At 28.8% G+C, this 21053-nt stretch overlaps 1 long non-coding RNA gene across 1 annotated transcript in view; it reads right to left on the reverse strand.

Moving 5' to 3' along the window:
* The window catches only part of LOC142318355 (uncharacterized), a 35888-nt gene extending 33060 nt beyond the window's left edge, over positions 1-2828 (reverse strand). Inside the window, exon 1 of the long non-coding RNA XR_012754880.1 lies at positions 2753-2828. This is a non-coding gene — a long non-coding RNA (uncharacterized LOC142318355). The remainder of the gene's footprint in view (positions 1-2752) is intronic.
* Positions 2829-21053: the final 18225 nt, after the last annotated feature.

The following is a 21053-nucleotide window of genomic DNA, read 5'->3' on the forward strand; positions in this document are numbered from 1 at the left end:
TCACGAAAAATTGCGGTTTTTTCAACGGAAATATCCACTTTCACCATCTCTGAATCCATTTTGACTAGTTTCGTCATGACTTCTGTACGAATCTATCTCACATAACTCGAAAACGATTAGCCATAGGATGTTGTAATTTTGGATTTAGGATTGTTGTAACATCTAGTTCGGCACCTCTCCTTTTGATTGCAATCGGCTGAACCAAGTGTCCGAAAAAGCCCAAAATCCGAAACATTTGGATTTTGAACTTTTCTTAACTGCAATAATAAGCCATCATTGAGAGATTTACAACGATGTATCATAATGGTACTTATTTTCATTGGTTCCAGAGTTATAGCCATATAAAATTTTAATGAAATGCTTGGATCTTACAAGGGGAAGACACATCGGTTCGAATCAGACTTCATTTCCTTTTGTTGTAATATTATTTGTTAAATTTAAATATATTGATTTATTAATTATTATTAACCTCTAATTGCAAAGAAAAAAGTTTTACAATAAATAATAATTCATTAATAACAATAAAAAAAAAAAAATATATATATATATTAAACTTAAAATAACATTTTAAGTACTTTTCATTTTAAAAAAATTGTGTATATGTAATTTAATAGGCGTACAGTGAAGTCATATGGTGTCCGCATAAGATTTAAAAAAAAAATTATTACTTTAATTTTATGAGAACATAAAAAATATTAATAGAATTTCTGCAGATAATTTTTTTGAACCCATTTTTATTTATTTATTTATGATTTTAACCAACTATTTTATTGTACTTTAATTGTTATTTAGTTCAGGTAAAAAAATAAAATACAATTTTTTATTTCATTAATACTAATTTATTTTGATACAATACAAAAAAATTGTAACGTAAATATATGATATTTATGAAATACATATTATATGTTAAGGTAATCTAGATAAGTTACTAAAAGCGTTTCAATGTCACGTCAAAATGTGATATACAGATAGTAACCTAGAAGAGAGCCTTTTATAGTACATTCTAGAGAAATTGTTAGGCAAACCTGAGAACTATCTTCTATTTTGAGAAAAATCAAATATAACATATTAAAAAGAAGGAAGAAAAATGTTGGGTGGGTAGAAAAGACCGCCGGGAATTTTACCAAAAACTTGGCTGTCTGAGTATAACGCCTTTTTTCTGTTACATAAAATTAAACTTGCCTATATATATTTTTACGCCAAGTTACTTGATTAATTTAGCACTTCAAGGTAAATGACAATCTTATCAAATAAGTCGATATGAACTTCATTGCCTAAAATATTTTTTATTTTTTTTCACTCCAGAATAAAAAAAATATTAGAACTGATTAGTAATAATGAGGGATATTAAAAATAAATATGTAGTATTGTTCTTGAGTTGCAATTTGTTAAATTATGGAAATTAAAAACATTAATGTAGGTTGCATATTTTGTAGTTAAAAAAATATCCTTCTTTATACAGATCAATACTGAATTTAAACTCTCTCTATTGTACGTCTTTAACCTTTCTACATAACATACAAATATGTTGTGCCTGAAAATCAATATATTGTTGGTATTTTCAAGTTTGAAATTCGATCTTTGAACAGAGTACATGAATGTAGATCTGATATTATAGTTTAATCCTTCAGTTATACTAGAAGGAATTTATACTTTTAAGTTTCATGATGTTAAATTTTCAAATTACGTTTGGAATGTATAAAGGAAATGTGAAACCACATTATCCAGTTATATGATCTTAAGATTATTTTAATTGAGGATCCAAAAATTAATTAAAAATCTTTAATTAAAAACTACATGTAATTATATTTATCAAATGTGTTACGAATATCTATGAAAATCAGCAAATCCTTGCATATCATAATTAAAGGCAACATACATTTTTTTTTAATCTAAGTTTAGAATTACTTTATAAGCTAAATTCCAGTTATGTTTATTACATATTTTACAATTTCATTTTATACTAAACATAAAATAATAGTCTGTTTTCAATCCCAGTTTTTTGTCTTTTATCCCAGATATCTCAAACCTACCAAATATTCAGTTCTGTGTCCTATTTTTTCAGTTTTCAGATCAGATTTCACTAAATTTATCCCTTTATTTCTTCTTCAAGGATTACAATGTGACTTTATTTCATTGAAAGCGCAAAAACTATGGCAACACTTGTCAGCCGACACTCGCTAATGAAGCGTTTCCAGACCTATATTTATATGAACTTTCTTCTTTATTTTTACTTAAAACATGACTAAAAGTTCGTTACATTACTCGTAAATCACTCTATAAGTTGAAGCTACAAAAATGGAGACTAATAATAACAAACAAAATAATTCGAAACTTTTTTTAACATTTTTAAACATTATACTTTTATTAGTAAACTTTTTAAAGATTAAAAAAATTTTGTTAACCACTTTTAATAATTTTATTACATATAAAAAAAAAATAATAATAATAATGTAGTCTTACTCACTGAATAAAGTAATAATAATTTATTTCTTACGCAGTAACTGAGAATAGGAGTAGATTCTGAATACCACTTAAGCTTCTCAAGAAAAATAAGACTGTATGCAAAGTTAAAAAGGAAAAGTGAAAAAAATAGCATTCACTTTTTCACTGAATTGAATATATTGCGGAAAATCAGCACTCCAATCTTAGGGAAATGTAATTGATATTTAAGCCTGCAACAGAAAATACCTTCAATCTCTCCACATATAGATTGGATGTATTATTCACGGAGAAAGCAAATCAGACTTACCTTGCTTGTATATCAACTGCTCTATATTAATGAAGTCATGAGAACCTGAAGCAAACGTATGCACAAACAACAAAACTAATGTACCACTTTCTATTGAGAAACAATACATTGTATTCAATGTACAATGAATAGGCTTGGTAACAAATACAGTACAGGTTGGTAATAATTCTTTACGTAAATAAGTTATGTTTAAAACACTCTGTATACATTCTGATTTTTTTTTATAAAATAATATGTAAATAAAATTATAAGAAATAGCATAATTAAATTATTTTTAGTTAATACAAAAGAAAAAAAAACAAAAAAAATTATGAATAACACTTACTTTTTATTAAATGTCAGCGTTTGTCAGGGAAAAAAGATAAATAATAAAATTTAATTTTTCATTACTTCCTAAATCTACATCTTTCTAAACTGGGAATATTTACATAATACAAATAATAAAATTAATATTATTTATTTATATTAATAAATAGTACAGTATTGTAAAACAAAATTATAAATTTTTTATTGAAAAAGAAAAGGTTAATATTATTTAAAATTAAACCTTTCACTGAAATAATGCTAAGAACATCATACTTCATCTTTTCAGTCTGTAAGACTTTAGCACAACCTTGCGGTTCATTCAGAAACCTATTGAACTGCATTACCGACGTAGTCTGTAGATTATCTTGAAAAATCAATACAACAACAGGTGGATGGAGTACAATAGCAACAAGAATAGTTTGTACTGTTTTTCTTTGACTTCCCATAGGGTAATAATTTTTTTGATAATTATGACTGATTTCTTGATAACAGTTGGGAAAAATGTAAATTAATACTGCTCGTAATAATATTCTTCGTTGAGATACTAGAATGTTAACTCAATGACCATTTTTGATTCTAATTTTTATCTACATCATCTATTTCATTATTTATATGATTACTTTAAATTATTTAAAAGTTAACTTTGGTCTCTAAATGATAATGGAATACCTCTTTTAAGTGATTAGTTCTTTTATTCCATTTAGAATTTTTATATTACATTAGTTTTTTTTTAAAGTTGAAATTTGAAATACCTAAATAAATTTATATGTTTTTATTACTTCTCTTTGCATTACGATAGCAATTTGAAATAGCAATTTAAAATATGAAATCAGCGTAATTTTTGTAATTGGCCAAACCACTTGCTATTGCTAGAACTTATCTTGTTGTTACCTCTTTGCATCTTTCCTTTTCATTTCATTTCACATTTTTATCAAGACTCAAGTTACCCGGTTTTGTGTTTCTTAAAAGAGTAGTTTTACATATGATTTATATTTTATGATCTTAATTTAAAAAACCGGCAATGAATTGCGTGACTTATATCTGGCTACCGCGGTCAAGTATACAATTTATTTTTGAAAAAAACTTTTTTTTTAATTTTTTTCGATTTTATTAAATTTGGGAACTACTCAATGAGCAGAGGGGAATTAAGCAATTTTAGTAAAGTTATTGTATAAAAAAATATGTTTTCAGCATTAAAAATTAAAATGGAGATTTTTTCCATTCTGTGTGCTTTAGTCTCAAAGGAAATCATTCGGTTAAAATTAGTTTTAAACAAAATATTAGCTATGAGCTGATAATAGATAAAAAATAACACTAAAAATTGATTAAAAAATACGAAGATAGAGCCATAATTCTAAATAAACAAAGTTGTAATTTTCTAGTAAAGGGGTAAAATTTTTGTATAATTTATTTTTTCAAGATATAATAACGAGTAAGGGCTACCAAAAAAGTAAGATATTTACATTTTAAATGCAATGGATAACTGCGGATTTTCATTTAAAATAAATAAAAAACGTTTTCTTAATTTAAAAAAAAATAGTTTTTTGTTACCATTAGTGACCAAAGGAGTAGGAAGGGCAAAATCCTTTAAAAGTGGTTTGAAGGCCAATTAATTTGGAAAATATATGTGCAAAAACTCGTATTAATTTCTTTCCTGAAGCAAGATATACCTAAAAAAATTAAAAAAAATAATAGAAGGTATCCTTAAAATTGTATTCGTAAAGCGTTAGTGAAGTGTGCTTTTTAACTATTATTAGTGAAATATTAATTTTATTAGTTACGACATGAAGAAAAAAAATTCGAATTTATTATTAACCAGAACCAGTTCTTTCTCTAGTTTCAGAGATACAGTACGCAAACCCTTCTTCATATTTATCAGATGTTGTTAGTATTATTAGTGGGCTAATTTTTTACTTTTAATTTTTTAATAAAATATGTTATATTCTATAGTATATAATTGGTTTAATTGAGCATTTTCTTGCCAAAAAATCATTTAAATTAACTCAAAAATGATTGGAAGTTTGTTTTTTTGGTTTTGGTCCACCGGCAAAGTCTATAACATAGAATTTAGTCAAAAATGTATAAAATTTAATAGAAACCAAGAGATCATACGGCTATTTCTCCAAAGGCCGTTGCTGACAGCTTCTTTTGAGTTAAACGTGATTCCAGTAATTAAATATATTGTTGTCACAGCTAAGAGGTAAGTCACAAAAATCCTTTCAACGAGTACTACAAGAATTAAAGTTAAAGCTCAACCATGTTAGTTTTATTTAGAAAATTATGGATCATGATAAGATTGACAGTAAAACATTTTGTAAATTATTCCCTGTCAATAACTGAACAAGAAATATTGATTAATTTTCCCTTTTTTTTCTTTGGATGAGGCATAGGTTCATTAAACCGAACATGTAAATTAGCAAAATACATAGCACTGGTCTGCAAAAAACCATCTCAGACTTCAAATAAAACTTCTTCGTGATCTTAATATTCATGTTTTGTGTGTGATATCAGAACATCAATCACTGGTTAAACATTCTTCCAAAACACCGTGAATACTGATGAGTACTTACATATCATGATGTAAATGATTCAATTGAACCCTAACGAGTTCATGTGCAGTTAATATGACTAAACGTTACCATTTGTCGTACACAATTACAAACTCAAGCCAGCCTATATGATATTTTTTCAGAAGAAAGTAAACATTTATACTTTGGTTTTTATGTATACCTGGGATTTCTATCTTTGAGACTCCACTAAAAGGAAAGATTACAAAAAGACCACATAATCTTGAGAAGTAAAGAACGCTACTCTATCTTTATAATGAAAGACTGCCACCATTGTAAAAGTACTCAGGAAAACTTTCCTATCATGATATGGCGTGCAAAATTATGTAAATTGTCTAGGAAGGACATTTCGAACATATTCTTTGAAGTTGTAGTTTCGGAAAAATTCATGATTATATCTTTAATATGACATTATTAAGACTGCTTTATTAGCCTATGCTATACTTTTTCATGTTCAGTTACAATAATTTAAAGAAAATAGAAATTCTCAATAAATCTAATTTTTTTTTTTTTTGTTATTTTTAATTGTAAATTGTAAAGATTAATATAATATTATTAAAAAAAATCTGATGTGGACATCACATGATTCCTATTAAATATGATTCCTATTATTTATACGCCTATTAAATTACAAATATCGTACACTTTTTTGCCGCTTTTCATTGAAACTTATTTCATTTCAAAGTCAGATACGATCATCCAATTCTTTAATAAAGTGGCCAGTTACAAAATTGCTGAAATATTAGTTTTTATTAACATCAAATATTTATACAATTATTAATTCAACAATCTTAAATGAAATATTAGGATGGAGTCCCTTTATTACCCCTATTACTATTATTACTAGATCAGTATTATTCAGTATCTTCGTGAGTTGCTGATTAACAGAAGTTTCAGATTTCTGGTGTGTTGTTTAAATAAATGTTAATAATAATTAAACTATTCCGTTTAGTAAACTCCTGTATACTGGTTACAAATGTTAATTTTGACCTTACGGTATAAAATATTTAGCTAATACTACTGGATTATTTGATGAATAATAAAAAATGAAAAAGAAACAATCAAACAGGAAAACGAAAGATCACATGAAGAAATATATCTCAAAAACACTACAAGAAGAAGAATATGAAGAAGAAGAAGAAAATGTTAAGGAAAAGGGAAGCATACAAAAATTAAGAGATGATAATTAAAAAAAGGATGAAGACGTTAAGACAAAGGAAAGAATAAAAAGGTTAAGAGAAAATGATGAATATAAAGAGTGAGAAATTTTGAAAACTAGAAAACATGTACACAAATTAAGATCAGAAGAATTAAATCAAACCAAAAATAAATTAAATGATTGACAACAAAACACAAATAAACGAAATGATGAACAACTCCAACTTAGGGAGAATATTGTCCGACAATATCAGAGGAGTAATGAACCAAAAGATAATAATTTTCTCTTAATAATAATACTTAAATTTTTTTTTTATTCAGGATCAAGCATGTGTGGGTCATGCATATACAACATGTATATGTTGTTCTTGTGAGGATTTATTTTTCAGTCAGTCTGAAGTTAACTTTAATTTAGATAAAATTAAACAGAAATTACACGATAATTAAATAAAATTAAGCAGAAATTAAAGTAGAAAATCCAAAAATAATACGATTCTAAATTATAGTTATCGATTAATATTAAATAATCATATGTTTTACCGAATTTATTACATCTACACATATGAAATAATTCCTATTAAATTACATATACACATTTTTAAAAGTAGATAAAATTTTATTCACTAATAACTTCTAATTTTTTTTAATATATTTTTTTTTATTGTTATTATTGAATTATTATTTAACGTAAAAAAATTTTTACAATCACAGGTTAGTAATTATTAAAAAGTCAATATATTTAAAAAACAAAGTTTTAAAAAATCAATTAAAAAAAAAAGAAAAGCAGATGAAGTCTGGTTCAAACCAGACTTCCCTTGTAAGATCTGAATATTTCATTAATTAAAATTTGATTTGGCTATAACTCTAGAACCAAAGAAAATAAGTACTACTTCTGATACATCGTTGAAAAGCTCTCATGGAAGGCTCATCACTACCGTTAAGAAAAATGCCAAAATACGATTTTTCTTTCTATTTTGGGCTTTTTTTGTACACTTTTGGTTCAGTCGATTGCAATCAAAAGTGGAGATGCACAACTAGATTTTACAACAATCATAAAACCAAAATTTCAACATCCTACGGCTAATTGTTTTTGAGTTATGCGAGATACGTTGAAATATACGTACGTACTAGTCAAAATGGATTCAGGGATGGTGAAAATGGATATTTCCATTGAAATTTGAAAACCAAAATTTTTCACGATCACAATACTTCCTTTAATTTTTACATGAAAGTAAAAATTATGAAACAAAATAATAACAATATATCAGTAATTTAACGAATTATAAATGTTTAAATACTAAGTTTAATAGACAGAACATGAACTGTATGCTAAATGATTCAGCCGCCAACCCAAGTATAGTAAAATATCGGGCCGGTTTTAACCGCACCGCTGGGTGTGTAATATCTAGCATCTTTTAAGAAACGATTTGTCCTAAATCGTGGGTGGTCGTGTCTCCATCCAATTCTGTACATAACCGATTTTACTGTATCCAAATTGTTGGTAAAGGTAGATTGGGTTCCTTGTAAGTTAATTAAGTTTTTATGTTGTGCTGGTTGTAAAATATTATTCATTGTTAACTGAATTGAAACTTTATCGCTATCTGTAAAGTGACAAGCCTTTCTACTTTCACTTAAAAAACAATGATAATTGCAGTCCTTATAAAATTATGAAATATTTTTTCGTTAATTCATTTTTAGCAATGTTATATTACCAGGATATCAGTTATATACAAACAATTAAAAATAACAAACAGTTTTTATTGACTTAAGAAAAAAAATAAACACTTAAGGACGGCTTTTAAGATGATTTAACAGCGAGTAAGTTATGCTAAAATAAGTGTATTTATAAAAAAATAACATTTTTTTAGTTTCGGTTTCATTATTATTCCTTATTAAACTAAGGTAGACCTCGTCTCTCATTTTCATAAGTACGAGAATAATTTTTTAAATATTTATTACTTTATATCGTTAATATTCCTTTTCTTCATTTTATTTTCAGTTTTAGGTTTAATATTTACTGAAATTTAATAACTTCATTATCTATTAATGATATGTTTAATAATAAATAAATATATATTTATATATATAAAACGGAAGTTTTTCATAGTGTTTCATAGTGTTTGAATAACGTTTCTTAAAATACAATCCGTGTAACAAAATAATATTTAAATAAAAATTTTACTCAACAAACATATCATTTATTAATAAACAGACATGCCAAAAAGTTTTATCGACAGTCCAGTACCACTGAATATTTCTTGTTATATGTTTTTAGTATCGAAGTGAAAAGAGTGTTATAAAACCATTTTTAAGATATAAAGTAAAGAATAAAAAATTACTGTTATTTTATAAAATATAAAATGCGGCTAGACTGAAAATCCATAACCGTATCAATACCTGCATTATACCCGTATATTAATGAAATTAAAAATAAAATACTTGCAATTTAATATTTTAATATTTTTACGTAATGATTACATGTTTCTGGCTTCAGAACTTTTGAGCTTCAGAACTATTGTAAAAATACGAATAATTTATTCAACAAGGGTTTTTAGTTACAGTTTAAATACTACTTCAGCCAAACTTCCGTATTGTACTTCATAGGAGTTTAATACATACAGAACGTGCCAAAAAAAAATCCGGGTTTTAAAGCTATTTTATATCTCTCAGTTTGACTTACCCTAAAGTTTCGCAAAAAATGAAAAAGCATTTCTTACAGTTTTTCTCTAAAACGGTCAGAAATAATACAATTTCTTACAGTTTTGGCAGAAACTGTAAAAAAAAGTAATTGTAAAGAAACTGTAAGAAAAAACAGTTACATCTTACCTGATGTAAGTCTTCAATCTGACCACTTCATCAAGCAGCACGCATACAACTGATAGGAGAGGTCACGTACTTTAATCACTGTGGTTGGAAGCGCCAGCAGCTTCAATCCAGTGCCTCAAATCGAGTAGATCAGTGAGCAGCGGAGGCAAATTTACAAAATCTTTTATAAAACCCTAGAGGAATAAATCACATAGGGCTCAAATCAAGTGATCTTGGAGCCAAAACAAACAAGCTTTGTCATCAGGACCATACTGACCAATCTATAGCAGTTGGGAAACATCACTTTACCATATAGGATTATGCCAGTGAGGAAGAGTTATGCCTTCTTGCTGCAAAATAAAATTCCCTTGACTACCTTTCAGTTAAGGAAAGAGCCATATATGCAGAATAGCCAAATAAGCAACTACTGATACGCTTGCTTCAGCAAATATAACGGTACATAAACTTACCATCGGGTTATTCCACAGATAACAATTAAATTTTTCTATTTCTCTTTGTTAGAGTTAAAGGGGATTTTCTATCTCCGGATAAGAACATTATGAGTGTTAAATTTTCCACTAAGATGGAATGTTGATCCATCACTAAACACAATAAGATCAAGAGAGTCATCAACATCTATATGCTGCAAAATTTTGATTATAAAATTAGCGTAATCGGTAGGCTTCAAAGCCTGTAACTACTGTAATCCGTATTGAAGCATGTTTAAAATTTCCTTAAAATATTCTACATTCATCCCCGGTATTGTTAATTGGCGGCTGGTCATCCTAACAGATTTTTATCAGGACTATACAGGAAAGACGTTTTGACATATACAGTATTTTCATTTGTCACCCTCGGTCATACTGGATGTTTTTTTTTCCTTTTACTGACACCCGGTCTTTTTAAATTGATTATTTTATCAACGAATGTTATTGTCACTTGAAGGATCACAATTAAACTTTCTACAGAACGCACGTTGAGTTCTAACTACTGATTTACATTTAGCAAACCGCAAAATATATATGGTTTTCTGTTCGGGAACCGCCATCTTTGCTACTGACACTAGTAAGCGGTAAGATTAGAAAACAATCTGCGGCCATGCACGCTACTGAAACTGTTTTTTTTTTTGCTCTTTCATTCTACCCTTAAATCAATAATCTATACCTTATTTGTGAAATATTATAACAAATTAAAACTTTTTGTATTGTCGAAATATTTATGAGAGTAATGATAATAATCAACCCATAAATTTTGTCATTGAAATGATTGTGAGCTGGAAGATTATTAAATCAGTCATGTAAAACTTAATTTGAATAATAACAGATAAATAATAAAATTATTTATATTCATCGGTAGCAGTATTAAAGTCAAAATAGCTGTTGTACTGATGATTATTTACAAACGTTAATATTGTTGTGATAGAAAAAATGTAATAATAAAAATTACCATTTTAAACTAATAATTGATACAAGTGTAGATGTAGAACGAATGGGTGATAAAGGGTGATAAAGGTGATAAAGGGTGATAAACACGCTAGTGACATTGGATTCATCAGTCGATTCAGGATGCTGAATATGGAGAAAGAAGAATAAGAATAACGAAGCACCTTAGCGGCCGGACAACTTAAAAAAAAAAAAAAATGTTACGAATAATTAAGTGCTGTATCATAATGTTCAATATAATGACTTTTTTATCTCATAAAAATCATTAAATTTTTTTTAAGATCTACTCTTTTTAAGATGATGAAATAAAATATTTATGATATTAAGAAAAATAAAATTGAAATATAATGATAGAAAAGTTACTTAAGAAAACTCACGTTGTAACGAGAGAAAATAAGAAAACACAAGTTACAATACAGAAAGGAATAAGACAAGGATGATGTAATCTGACCTCTTTAATGTTTTATCTGTAGTTGGAAAAATCAATAAAGAAATAAAGGAAAAAATATTGAAGTAGGATAACATTTCATGATAAAACGCAGAGATGTTGAGATCCGTTGATAGTTTTTATTCTTTCTAATGAAAATAACAATCATAAAAAGAAGTAATAAATATAATGGATTAATTCCTGGATTAAAAATAATTTTAGAACTGATTAAAACAAACATAGTTTAGAACTGCTTAAGAAAATTCAATCAGAAAAGAATTTAACTGTTTTTATTATTAAAACAACGAAATGACTTTTTCGGTATACCTTTCAAATGTTACGTCCTATTTAACAAAATTTTGCAAAAGGAGGTACAATTCAACAATTTTTCATTTCATAGTATTTATTTTGTTGTATATCCTATTCATCCTACTTATGTATTGTCATTTAAATAAAAAATAAAATGAATTGTAAAAAAAGGAATGAAAAGAAAAAAATTAGTAAAAGGTTTTTCTCATGCCTGTCATTGTACTTATATTTTTCGGAAATTCTGACTGATTTCTGGTTCAATAAAAAATTAAACTTGTATCTAATACAGTAAATTAATTACTGTAATTAATTAACAATACAAATTTTATTTTACCTCTATATTTTATTATTTTGAAGTATATTTTTCCACCAAAACCTTTAACTTTCAATAACATGCAAATTAATCCAAACATTAGAATTTTTTTATTTCTTTGTATTTGTAGCAACACTGCTAAACCAGACCCAGATTTAAGTTATCTGTGTAACGTGACGTTATTGGTCTTTGGTTATTTAGCAATTTTCATGTTATAAATAGTTTCTTGTGAAAGTTCATTTCATACAAATTTAGAGTCCGTATTTATGTTTCGAAAAATATTTCGCTTTCTGAGCATACCAGTATGACAACGACAAATAGCTCTTGAGTGTGGTGTTGGAGGAAAGATAGTGAATGCTGTTATAAAACAATTTTAGGAAGCTGGTTCCTTTTCAGCTAAAAGAAAAGGCAAATGTAGCTGTAAAATAAAATCTACTCCATTAGAAGATTGATTATTATTGAGAGTATTTAAAGTTGATCCAAAATTATCTTCTTTGGACTTAATCAAGAAATAGTGACAAGTGGAACAGATTTACATGTGACAACTTCTAGATGCTGACATCATGCAGCTGGACGGCAAGCTGTAAAAGCATTTAACACCAGCAACGTGCAAAAAGTCTCTTGTGGGACAAAGTACCTACTACCTGGAACAAAGAAGACTGAAAATATGTTACGTTTTCCGACGAATCGCATATTTATTTTGAGAGCCAAACGGCTCCATAAATTAGAAAAGTATCTTCACCGTTTCACATCCAGCAATCGGTTAAACATCGTTAGAAAAAATGTTTTAGAGCTTTTTCACATTTAAAAGCCGTGGTTCATTACTTTCAGGAGATGTTATCTAGAAAATTGTTGGATTTATCCAACAAAAAAAAAGAGTTGTGACACATCTTCAAAACACATCTACATAATGCAACAGAGTATTCCAACAAGATTTGGCAAGGCGTCAAATCTACAAATAAACGAAAATTTTTTAAAAAACGAAAAAATAAAGTGCACCTGTGGCTAGCTAACTCCCCAGTTTTAAACCTAATTGAAAATCTTTGGGCAATATTAAAACACTACTCTCAAAAATGAAATGTACCACAAAAATTGATCTCATTAAAGCAATAATATCGGTATGGTTTCATGATAAATAAATGTTAAGTATACTTGTTGAATCGATGAATCTTGTATGTGAAGCGATAAAAAATAAAGGAGAAGATATTAATTAGTAGAATCAAAAAATTGTACAGGTATCATTTCTTTTATTAATAAAGTTAATTTTTTTGTTAAATAAACTCTGCGTTTTTATTCATTTTCACGCTACTACATTTGAATACCTAAGATGAAATATACTTGTCGTTTATGAACGGGAGATAGGGCAGATTCTATTAAAATAAGTGGTTGTAAATGATGAGACTACAAAAACGAATGATTTCTGAAAGCAGTCGTTTCATTAATGCAGATCTATTTTCTGAGGAATTATTTCCCTCGTTCATTTATTAAATTATTTAATCAATACGACATGTCGACTATGATAAAATATTTATATCAGAGTAGCTAAAAATAAAAGGTAACAAAAGAATCTCCGATCTTCTGCAATCTCCGATCTTTTAAATAAAAAATATGTTCTATATGATAAAGGTATAAAATTAGATTAGAGTTTTATTGATTAATTGGTCATATTTCATTGCTTTCCATCATTTGTGAAAACCCTAGTAATTTAACAGAGTATTTGTAATTCTTATTTCACCTCTCTTTATTTATACTGTAAATTAATTTTACAAATTTACCCTATTTTTCTTAACTGTATGATGCAATACAGTTTCTGTTTTCCAATTTCGCTTGTAAATAATAAATTACGAATAATTGTTACTTCGGTTACATGAATAACACATTTTTAATTATAATTTGTGAATCATTCAAACTCATAATTGTAAAATAACTTTACTCGATACTAACTGCTATATTAAAGAGCCATGGGTGGTATGGTACCACCCACTGCATAAATAATAAGTTCTGATTGAATTGGTTAATTGCTATCACAAAAATTTTTTTAAACAGTATAGATTGTCAGCTCTCATTACTATAGAGTAAAGATTATTTTAATAAAATACGATGAAAGTAAAAATTTATGTGAACAAAATATTAAATATCTATGTATTTTAAAATAAAACAGAACCAAATTGATTAAACATGTTTTTCATTAACTAATAATTGGAACTATTATAATAAGACTTTTTCTAGAAAAATTCTTACACAAAATAAAACTGGAGTATTATAGAATGTGTCTATTCTTCCACATAATATTTTAAAACTATTTTCTTTTTGCGTGACGTTTTACAACTGAAGATTTCATAAACTTCAAGCAAATAACTTGATATCTTTTTCTGCTTTACTACTCTCAAGGTTATTTTTGGATATAATATTTTTGGTTGGTATTTCACAAGTATTTTACTCTATTTATCTAAGGGTATTTTCTGTATCCTGATCCTTTCTTTCACACTTTTTCTCCTATCAGTGTGAAGCCTAAGGAATTATATTTACCGATTATATAATACATTATATTTATCATCAGTGTAGGCTTTTTAATGAAACGATTGATCTATAGTTATCATTCATAGAATATATTATTATATAATATATTTTCATCCATAAAATCTAGAAAATTTTACATCTCTAAACTTATTTCTTAAGTTTCATTTGACTAAATATTTACTCTTACTTACATTTCTATTTGTAATCTATATAAAAGTAATGAATAATCAGTAGCATCAGCACTAATCTATATCATATCAAAATGTAATATTTACAATCAGGTTTTTATATTTATAAACAAAGATACGTAAAAATTTCATGTTTAAAGGTGATTCTGAATTTTCGATATAACTGTTTCCAATAAATTTCAATTTCAGCACCTGCTTAACAAAGCTTTAGGTAGCCTAGTTATCGAAATGACTCTGTTTTTTACCATATTAAGTATCAATCCAAGTAACTTCTTGTTACTTGTAACTTCTTGTAAAAATCGATTAACTAAGTTTTTCTTAAGAGTATCTTTTTAATAAAACTCGTCAATCAATAGCTTCAGTTTTTTTTTGTCATTGCAAAGAAGACTGTAATGAACATGCATATTATGTTACTGATCAGAAATTCATTTATTGAGTATTGAATTTATTGTTGTTATAAAATGTTTCATTTACAAATCGACAAGCGATTTTCACATTCGTGGAGGACCGCAGAATTGTTGTTTTATTTGGTTATAGACAGAGGCGGAGTTATAGGCAACAGTGTAGTATGGCCTTAGCCCTACTAAACAAAGTGCTTTTCAATCCGTTCTAAACAAGAAATTTTGTCTGTTTAAAGTAGGTTACTGTGGTTTTTAGAACCTGTAATTTCTTTCTGATTACGAAATTAAAACAAATTTAAAATATTAATTTACATTACTGAATTCATAAATGAAATAAATTTAACCTGCAATTAATTACAGAAATTTAATTAAGTAAATGTTTTCACTAAAACGGTATCATAGTTCACAACATTATATTCAAAGATAATAGTAATAATTTAGATATATAGGCCTACGGAATCGCAACAAGTTGGATACATCTACGGAAAAAAAAAATTATGTTAATTTACTAAATAGTGTAACGTCTAGTGTAACTACCTTAATGCAGTCCTTAATCAGTTACCTCTGCAGTTTCTGTACAACTATATTCTGTGATAGTCTAACAACCTTCGATTTCTGAACTTTACTCATTTTCACTTCCATCGGAATTAATTTCGAATATGTGTTCATTACCTGTTGTTGTCTCACCATCGTCCATCCCTACATTTATAATTATTCTTTTAATGGGATCTTCCCTTAAAGCATCTTTTTTCCAGTAAGAATCCATTATCACCTGAACTTTCGACACTGATCTTTTGCAGTTTGATGAAATCTTTTACAATTTGATGAAATTGCACCTAATGCAACGGCTTTCAGTTCTGTTAATGACATTTGGGGTATATTGCTTATTCAAATTTTTTTTGATTGGATTCCAAAAACCTTCAATTCGGTTAAAATCTGGGTGGTATGGTGGCAATCTAAGCACTATAATTCGTTTTTTATTTAATATTTCGTCTAATGCACGTTGTGGTTCTGTGTAATTTATCAATTACTAAAACTGTTTTAAATGTTAGATCTGGGTGGTAGTTAATTTTATGTTTTTGGAATCATTTCTGAATATAGTTTTCAATTAATAACATGACGAAGATTTTTTTTTTTGTTTATGTTAAGGTACGTTATCTATGACTAAAACAGAATTTTTTGGTAGTTCTGATATAACTTGCTTTTCAGTATATTAAAAAAAAGTTTCATTGTTCATCTGTTTATTGTATATTCGGTTTTACTCTTAGAATCGTACATTAAAAAGCACCATCTATGGACTTCATGTCTAAAAAATCCCACTCACCCGAATGAGTTTTAATTAAATCGTCACCGGCCAATTATTAACAAAAACACCTAGCACATCGACACTTTGCCAGCAAGTTTTACCGCATAATGTGTGAGCACCCAAGTTTTATCTAATAATACGACCGTTCTCTTTTTATCAGAACTTGCATTTTTTCTCATTTCATTGGGATTACATCATCTCGTTCACACAGATTCAGTCTATTGTTTTTACACTTCCTGAATTGAAAACCCATAGATTTTATAATATTCCTCAATTTATATATTTTTACCACATATATGCCTAATTTAATATCGGCGGACGAACACGGTAGCAACTCAGATGTGAACTGCCGCACAGTATATGTACGCGCTGGTACAAGCATCATTCCCGCTGCGTAGTTCTTCCACCATAGTGGCGCTGAAGCACCACCACTCTCAGGCTCCAATAAAAGAGCGTGCACGAGAATGAATTTTCAATTCATCGTCTACCACCTCCTGAAGAAGACCAAGAAAAAGAAGAAGATAGAAGAAGACAGAAGAAGTTCCCTGGCCGCCTCAACGTGGGACCTCCCGGCGGATGCCAACATCCCCGCCGGAGCAGCAGCCCTGGCCGACCCGTCGAGGGAACCGCTGGAAGTGTGGACGCTACGTTCCCGCTCCAGCCGGACTTCAATCGCCCTAGCCGGTGGACTCATCAGCAGGAGCTGGCCCAGCGTGGGATTGCTCGCGGAGAACCGTCTCGGCCGCGCCGGTGAAGGACGACCGATGCTGACCCGACACTGCGGGGCTCTGGGGGCCACCAGTGCAACGCTGTGGTGGGGACCCAACTGCCGCCGAGGGAAAGCCCGGTCTGACTTCAATGGACAAGCCGCAACTCCCCGACTTTGCCGGAAAACAGCTTCCGGACCCAACAGCTCTTCTCAGAGCTAACGCAAAAAATGGCCATTTTCAGGGCCACCACAAGGTTTTTACTTACAACGAGCTGTCGAAGCTAATCGACGACAAAAACGGTCCTTTTCAGGGCTACCATAAGGTTATTATGTGCCACATGCCGTCGAAGCCATTCGGCAGCAATCTATATATATATATATATATTTCACTTTCTTGTGGACAGGATAACTGCCGAAATTTTGCGCCAATCATTTTCAAATTGTTCCTCAAACATAACTCGTCCCAAAATCTCGGTCGAGTTTGTTAAGGTCAAAATCTGACCATGGGAATGCTTTTTCGAAAGGAAAAATACCGCTATACTTTTCTTATTAAGTAAACAATCGAATTCGTTTAAAGTTCCTACTCTTCTTTGGATAAGGGCTTAAAATTTATGTAAGTAATATTTTTTGATATTACCAACCATTGACCCAGGAGATGGAAAAAATTGGGTTTTGAAAACAAAAAAAATTATACCTCCTTCAATATACACAGTATCGAATCGGTTTAAAGTGGTCGTTAGTCCTCTAAACATTACCTAAAACTTTTATTTGTAACAATTTTTGATACGACTAACCCTTACGGCAAGCGATGACCAAAATATTTCTGGAATTGTAAGATGGGCTTGTCGTATGCTTAATACATAAACCTTTTTTCTCATGCAACCATTCTGGTATTTAGTAAATTTGATGTTTTTCTTAAATTTAAGGTGGACATCTTTTTTATCCCCTACTGAGTACCGTGAAATATACCTCCACTTTCCGGCGTGCTAAAAGAGATTTTAAACTTGATTACATAACCCAAAAACGTATAGTTATTTTTATAAGTTTTTGTACTTTAAAATAATTATTTTTGATGCAATGTGATTAATTTGTTTTTTACAAACAAAACAAAAATTATACATATATATATATATATATAAATAATTGGATAATTTCTTTTTATTATTATATAGGCAGTTTTCTTTATTTGAACATTAATATTCTTTTTTATATCCTTTATACTAATCAACTCCTCCTGAATCATGAGACCTTGCCATTGGTGAGGCGGCTTGAGTGCTCAGTGATACAGAGTAGCTGGACCGAAGCTGCAACCATATCGGAGAGGTATCTGTTGAGAGCCAGACTAAGGAATGATTCCTGAAAGAGGGCAGCAGCTCTTTCAGTAGTTGTTAGAGGCGTGAGTCAGGATGACTTAAACGGCCATATCAACATCATTCAGTCCTCTGAGTACTGCGCAGCTGAAAGCAATGGAAAACTACAGGTGCTTTTTTCCAAGAAAATGTGGCTCTCTGCATTTTCATATAGCAATTATGGAGGCGCCTTCCTTGGTAAAATATTCTGGAGGTAAACTAGTCCCCCGTTCGGATCTCCGGGTGGGGACTACTAAGGAAGGGGTCACCAGAAAATTAAAAAATAACATTCTACAAGTCGGAGCATGGAATGTTAGAAGTTTAAAAAAGGTTGGTAGGCTAGAAAATTTAAAAAGGGAAATGGATGGAATATGTAAAACAAATTGTTAGGGATGTAGGATGCAGAGGGTATACCCTAAATGAAACGACTAGCACTAGATAGGGAATCTTGGAGAGCTATATCAAACCAGTCAAATGACTGAAGACAAAAAAAAACTAATCAACTAAAAGATTGGATTTGTTTTACATATTTACATAAACTCAGGTACGTTTTTAGCTTTGAACTTAGTAAATGCATTCATTAGACATTTATTTTTGCTGTTTTAACTTAAAAAATATTCCATACGAGAAACTCTTAAAAACTTTCTGGCATATCTTGTTACCGCCTGCAGAATGAAAAAATAAAAAATAAAAAAAATCATTGTAAAATAGGTTATTGTACCTTTGATATTTTTACACTGCTATACTAAATAAAATCAGAATTTATTGGGAAAATAATCTCAAATGAATTGTAAATTAAAAACTTTATTTATATTATAAATGACTCACTGAAAATTACATCAAAATTTTCCTTCCTGAAACCTTATGGAGTTCTTTGGTTGAATGACTGGTAGCACTGTTGTATATAGTATCAGTTTTAAAAAAGTTTAGGAACACCTTTTATTGTGTAATAAAAGGTATTACGTGTGGAAGCTGTACATTTTATAGTGGAAGTAAGAAGAAGGAGGTTACAACTAATTGATGGCAATAAATTGGAGTGAAAGTTTGAGAAAATAAAAAGGATATTGAAAGATCGAGTTTCTTGGCGGCTAGATACATCTTGAAGCTGCCAGAAATCATTTTCATCATCATGTAATATTTATTCGTGAAATATTTTTTTTTTCATATTTAATATTTTTTTGTAAATATTAAAATTTAATTCTCCTACTACTGATTTACACTAAAATTTAGGTTTTTACATCCAAGTTTAAATTTGTACTTACAGTTAATGAATTTAAATATATGTTTAGTATCTATTAAGCGATTTACAAAGAAGTCCTTATGTAATGTTTTCAATATACTCAAAATTTTAGCAAAATTAATTTAATTTGTATTTTACTGGGTTCTTTTTCTTGTTTTATTGCTTATTTTATTTGCTGTATAATATGTATTTTGTTTAATCTTTGGTAATGTAGCATGTAAATTTTTCCTCACTAGGAGTGATGTTTTTTGCTCTGAATTTATACGTATGTTGTTTGTAGGTATGAGGAGGTAAACATTAATCTAAGTTAGATATCTTATTTCAATGCAGCTGTTGGCTGACAAGGGTGTGTGTATGTGTGTGTGCGAGCGTGTATGTGTATCATCTACCTATTTATATATATATATATATATATATATATATACTTTGTTTAGTGAACAAATAAGAAAATATGATTGTATTGAGTAGGGTGGTCAGATGTGCTATAAGTAGTATGTCAGTTACAGTGGGTTTTCTGAATATTATAAAATAGTAATGTATGTTCTGATGTTGTGAAATGAAGGAGGTAATTTTATTTTTGTTTTCATTTTCTTAAATGATATGTAATGTTGGTTGTAACTTTATAAATATGAAGAATAATACGATATTTTATTATATTTTTTATGTTATCGAGCACATCATAAACATGTTAACTCAGTTTAATATTTCATCTGCTAGTTTCTCATTATAGAACATACGAATGTTTTTTGAGTATGGGAAATACACATTAAAACAGAATTTTGGAACATAAACTATTACTTCTTTAAATAATTTTAACATAAAATTTCCTTCTACAAACGTAACTGAATTTCACAAAAGTTTGATTAGGTTTTATTATTATTTCTATTTTAATTATCTGCACAAAACAAAAAGAGACAATATTTTTTCTCCAAAAATTAAGAGTATAAAAAATTTTACAATACTCAACTATATATTTGAACCACGGGCTAGCAAAGAAATCTGTGAGTTTTATTAAAAATTGATAAGCCACTCAGGAGAGATTCCTTAACAAACAAACAAGAAAGAAAAATATTAAGAGAGTAGAGGCTGTTAAAAAAAAATTAAATATGGACTAGACATTAAGATTTTAACATTATGTAAAACGTAAAAATTGTGAATATACATTTTTAATAATCATAAAAGAAAAGACGCAATTAGGCCATGCGATTTTATTTTGGGCGAAAAACGCTTTCACGTTATTATCGCCCGGACACGATATATT

This window comes from Lycorma delicatula, chromosome 1, assembly GCF_047948215.1.
Source record: "Lycorma delicatula isolate Av1 chromosome 1, ASM4794821v1, whole genome shotgun sequence".
Classification (NCBI taxonomy): domain Eukaryota; kingdom Metazoa; phylum Arthropoda; class Insecta; order Hemiptera; family Fulgoridae; genus Lycorma; species Lycorma delicatula.